Genomic DNA, 6,000 nt, shown 5'->3' on the forward strand with positions numbered 1-6,000 from the left:
GTGTGGTGTGTGTGCGTGGTGTGTAATATGCGTGCTGTGTGTGGTATGTATGCTGTGTGTGTGTGCTGTTTGTGTGTGTGCTGTGTGTGTGGCATATATGTGTATGGTGTTTGTGTGGTGTGTGTGGGTGGTGTTTGTGTGGTGTGTGTGGGTGGTGTTTGTGTGGTGTGTGTGTGGGTGATGTTTGTGTGGTGTGTGGTGTTTCTGGTGTGTGTGTTGTGTTTGTGTAGTGTGTGTGTGTGGTGTTTGTGTGGTGTGTGTGCGGTGTTTGTGTGGTGTGTGTGGTTTGTGTGGTGTGTGTGGTTTGTGTGGTGTGTGTGGTTTGTGGTGTGTGTTGTGTGTGTGGTGTTTATGTGTGTGTGTGTGGTGTGTGTGATGTTTATGGGTATGTGTGTGGTGTGTGGTGTGTGTGTGGTGTTTATGAGTGTGGTGTGTGTGTGGGGTTTATGGGTGTGTGTGTGTGTGATGTTTGTGTGGTGTGTGTGGTTTGTGTGGTGTGTGGTTTGTGGTGTGGTGTGTGTGTGCTGTTTATGGGTGTGTGTCATGTGTGTGTGTGTGTGGTGTTTATGGGTGTGTGTGTGGTGTGTGGTGTTTGTGGGTGTGTGTGGTGTGTGTGTGGTGTTTATGGGTGTGTGTGTGGTGTTTGTGGGTATGTGTGTTGTGTGTGTGGTGTTTATGGGTGTGTGTGTGGTGTGTGTGTGGTGTGTGTGTGTGGGGGAATCGGTGGTGCAGAATTCCAGCGAGCTTCGCTACAAACCCGGCCATCCGAGTTCGATTCCCGCTCACAGCCAACACCAGTGACTTATCTGAACCGGCCCTGGGCCTCCCCTAGATCGACTCAGCCTAAAATGAGTACCTGGTGGGGGGTGTAAACATCGGGTGTGGTTCTGGCCACCAACCCCCTCGTATGCCGTTCCGGCCTTCATAGGTGCTCGCTAACAGCACTTGACCCACCGTCTGTGAAGGCTATCGGGGGATATTTGTATGGGGTGTGTGTTTTGTGGGGTGTGTGTGTGCGCGTGCCTGGGCAGGTGTGTGTGTGTTGTAGTAAGCATGTGTTCACAACCGTCCATGCCTTCGTGTTGACATTGACAATAACCACACGTGGGTGGAGTGGTGGCGCAGTCGTTAGCGCATTGTGTTCTAAACCCAGCAATCCAAGTTTAATGCCTGCCCGCTGCTAACGCCAGTAGGCGAATGATGCCTGAACCAATCCTGGCCCTCACCCCCTTAACCAACTTGCATTGACTAGCGCGGTGAAGAATGGACAAACGAAATCACGTGGCTTAGAACATATTCAGGTTAAAGGCATTATTTGGACATGTTAGCAGTTTTAAATTGGCAGACAGTTAATAAGTAATGAATACTCTTTGGTTCTTTCGGTAAAGTCACGTGGGTAGAAAAATATGTTTTTTCTACCCACGTGACTTTACCGAAAGAACCAAAGAGTATGGATTCCTGCAGTCACGAAAACTCCAAATCAAGAATAAGCAATTAACGTATAATACACGGCAAAAAAAGCCTTCAGTGAGATGGGTACACGTATCGCTAAGGGTACACGTATCGCTACGGTACACGTATCGCTAAGGGTACACGTATCGCTACGGTACCCGTATCGCTAGGGGTACACGTATCGCTAGGGTACACGTATCGCTAGGGTACACGTATCGCTAGGGTACACGTATCACTAAGGGTACATGTATCGCTAGGGTACACGTATCGCTACGGTACACGTATCGCTACGGTACACGTATCGCTAGGGGTACACGTATCGCTACGGTACACGTATCGCTAAGGGTACACGTATCGCTAGGGGTACACGTATCGCTAGGGTACACGTATCGCTAGGGTACACGTATCGCTACGGTACACGTATCGCTAAGGGTACACGTATCGCTAGGGTACACGTATCGCTAAGGGTACATGTATCGCTAGGGTACACGTATCGCTACGGTACACGTATCGCTACGGTACACGTATCGCTAGGGGTACACGTATCGCTACGGTACACGTATCGCTAAGGGTACACGTATCGCTAGGGGTACACGTATCGCTAGGGTACACGTATCGCTAGGGTACACGTATCGCTACGGTACACGTATCGCTAGGGTACACGTATCGCTACGGTACACGTATCGCTAGGGTACACGTATCGCTATGGTACACGTATCGCTACGGTACACGTATCGCTAGGGGTACACGTATCGCTAAGGATACACGTATCGCTACAATACACATATCGCTAGGGTACACGTATCGCTACGGTACACGTATCGCTAGGGGTACACGTATCGCTACGGCTGCCACCCTTTCCCATTGTAGACCAAGCCCGGCCATGTTTCTCAGTCAGCACGAGGTTTATAATGAAAACGGTGCAGTTTACTGTAATTAAGTTCAACGCAATAGAGGTACCACCCGGGCTTAGTACAAGTAAATCCCTGCAACCCGAATACAGATGCCAATTCCCATGTGAACACTGGACAAGTGGCACACTCTCTTCTGTCCTGTACATGTATATTGGGCGGGAGGGGGGGGCAGTGGTGCACGCACGCTTGCGACCATCATCATGGGGAGGGCTTCGTCCAGCAGTGGATTAACAACGGGCCCTAATGTCTTTTTTGATCAATGTCACATAGGTGAGAGCGATGATTTGAAACAATCATTCACATCGTACAAAACGACTGTAATTATTTTCCACCAGAGACCTACAATTATTTATAAAGGGCTTAAACTAAAGTCCAGGCTCCATCCACGATTGCATTGCTTAAATTTAAAATCTCAAAGTGAGTGGCTCAAAATAGTCACAATCTTATTTCTTGATTTACATAATTACACGACTGCAAAATACGACACTGCGATAATTATCTAACACTCATTATTTATTTCAGCCTCTTTCACTATCTCCTTTGCTGCCCTGTTAAGGATTTTCACACCGCTAAGAGAGATTCGCACTCCAATTCAATTTGCTATTCATCCGAAAACTCACGCTTCGTTAGGCTCATTCAAATATCCGTGATCTGAACACTAATACCAGTTTCATATGAACTGTCACAAAATGAATTTAATCTCAGAATGTCCTGCCTGGTCACAAAGCCTCTGGTTCAATGTGTCTCTCACCAACATGAATCCTTCACATTGTCAGAATTGTGAAATCACCGCGGGGTGCAGCAGTGGCTCAGGAGGTTTGCTTGAATTTGATGAGCAGCTAAAGTAGTCCGCGAGCCCAGGAGACCAGATAGCTCTCTCGCGTCGTCAATAACACCTGGGGTGGCAGCGCTTCAGCGGATCCTATGTCTTCATGTGACCGACAACAGTGAACGACGTGATAACCATTTGAAATGAGTGGGGCTGTCGATTAATTCACTCTAATTATATTATCCATCCTCAAAATACATCTGCTCATTGTCAGTGTTGCTACGTTTTGGTGTCACCAACCACTGAGTGGGCGAGTGATCTTGGACACCACCTATCACCAACGCGATCTCACCTGCTGTGTGAAGTGTTATCAAGAGTGATCCTGGACACCACCTATCACCAACGCGATCTCACCTGCTGTGTGAAGTGTTAGCAAGAGTGATCCTGGACACCACCTATCACCAACGCGATCTCACCTGCTGTGTGAAGTGTTAGCAAGAGTGATCCTGGACACCACCTATCACCAACGCGATCTCACCTGCTGTGTGAAGTGTTAGCAAGAGTGATCCTGGACACCACCTATCACCAACGCGATTTCACCTGCTGTGTGAAGTGTTAGCAAGAGTGATCCTGGACACCACCAATCACCAACGCGATCTCACCTGCTGTGTGAAGTGTTAGCAAGAGTGATCCTGGACACCACCTATCACCAACGCGATCTCACCTGCTGTGTGAAGTGTTAGCAAGAGTGATCCTGGACACCACCTATCACCAACGCGATCTCACCTGCTGTGTGAAGTGTTAGCAAGAGTGATCCTGGACACCACCTATCACCAACGCGATCTCACCTGCTGTGTGAAGTGTTAGCAAGAGTGATCCTGGACACCACCTATCACCAACGCGATCTCACCTGCTGTGTGAAGTGTTAGCAAGAGTGATCCTGGACACCACCTATCAGCAACGCGATCTCACCTGCTGTGGGAAGTGTTAGCAAGCTAACACTCCATGGAGCCCCTCCTCGATTTCGCCCCCCCCCACTCCCCGCCTCACTTCACCAACTCGCAGTGTGGTCCAACAACCTGAATGACCGACGTGCCACGAGGAGGCCTTCATCTAAGCAGTGGGTTGACAAAGGGCCGTCAATTCCTGTCCTCACTGCACGGTGTTCCATTTCTGCGCAGCGGCAACGGACAAGGGCCGGCGTCTCCTCGTGTTACACCACTGCCCTCTTGTGATCACTTTGGCTATGGTCTGCTCACAATGGAGGAAGCTCAAAGATAAAGAATGTGTTGGTATCCCGCCCCCCGCCCCCCGCCCCCTGTTTACCCAGGAAAGCCTCGCTGAGTTTCGCCACTCTTTTTCAGGAGTATCCTGCCAAGTTGTCGCAGTAGGCGGGGGGGGGATAAATAATCATACTTTAGTCATTTGCGGTTCATTCTTTTCAAATGCCCTACTCTTGGTTGGGAATGACATCACCGGATGATTAATGTCCACTGTGCGTATGTATGTTGAACTTCTTTCGCACCGTACGTATCCAACCGTACTAATCGGAGGTACGGTCAATGCACCCACAGTATTAACCAGGGCGGCCGCTTGATTCAAACCTCTGCTTGTTGCGGAGGTTTACAGGCCAGCGCTGAGACAATTGACGTCCCCTGTTCACAGGAGTCAAGTTCGACTACTGGTGGTGGTGACAGCAGCTCACTCGGGGCCCTAAGCAGAATTTATTTTTGGATGTTTCACATTGCTACGAACGTGATATGATGGACAAGGCGAATAACGTAATAATATCACAGTTGTAATAATCAGGCTAATGAAGACAAATCACAATTATTTTTGTCGGGGTGTTAGAATGATGAACTTTTCCGTTATTATACGGATCTGAGTTCAAGGTAATATTCGATTTAGCCCGATTTTCTTCATGAACCTGGGGCCTCTTCAGCTGCTTAGGGTCCCACGCTTTTGCTTGGTTCGCTTATTCCTGGCACCGCCACTGCCGATCGAGATAGGGAAGCATCCACTGGCACACGGCGTTTCCTTTGCAATTAGACTCGAATGGAATTTTTTCACAGGCCTTTGGCAAACACAGCGCCATGATAAATATGCACGTGAAAGAGTAGGTGATTTTAGAGCGAAAGAAAAAAAGAGTTTGTGCAGAATGAAACCGATAATAACGCGTGAGACATCCAGCGCAATGACCGCAACAAGGATGAGGAGGAGTTCGCGGGTACCAGGGCCCCCCGCACTGAGGGTACTCCGCGGGGTTTCCGGGCTCAGCACTCCCCGCCTGGTCGAGTGAGGAGCTCGGGAGAGCCTCGGGGTCGAGCCGCTGCTCCTCCAGACCGAGAGGAGCCACTCGAGGTGGCTCGGGCACCCGGAACTCTCCCGGGCAGCAGCAGCAGCAGCCGCGTCCCACTGGGCCAAGACCCCGGGGCCGGCCCAGGACCACGCGGCTGCTGCTGCTGGCGGTGGGACGACGTCGCTCGGCTGGCCTGGGAACGCCGCCTGGGAATTACCCAGGAAGAGCTGCAGTCTGTGTAGAGTAGTGTGTAGTGTATAGTAGTGTAGTGTATAGTGTAGTAGTGTATAGTGTATAGTAGTGTAGTAGTGTATAGTAGTGTAGTGTATAGTGTAGTAGTGTATAGTGTAGTGTATAGTGTAGTGTATAGTAGTGTAGTAGTGTATAGTAGTGTAGTAGTGTATAGTAGTGTAGTAGTGTATAGTGTAGTGTATAGTAGTGTAGTGTATAGTGTAGTAGTGTATAGTAGTGTGTAGTAGTGTATAGTAGTGTAGTAGTGTATAGTAGTGTGTAGTAGTGTATAGTGTAGTGTAGGGCTGGAGTCTGTCGCCAGGGAGGTCTGGACC

This window comes from Lampetra fluviatilis, chromosome 43 (assembly GCF_964198595.1).
Source record: "Lampetra fluviatilis chromosome 43, kcLamFluv1.1, whole genome shotgun sequence".
Lineage (NCBI taxonomy): Eukaryota > Metazoa > Chordata > Hyperoartia > Petromyzontiformes > Petromyzontidae > Lampetra > Lampetra fluviatilis.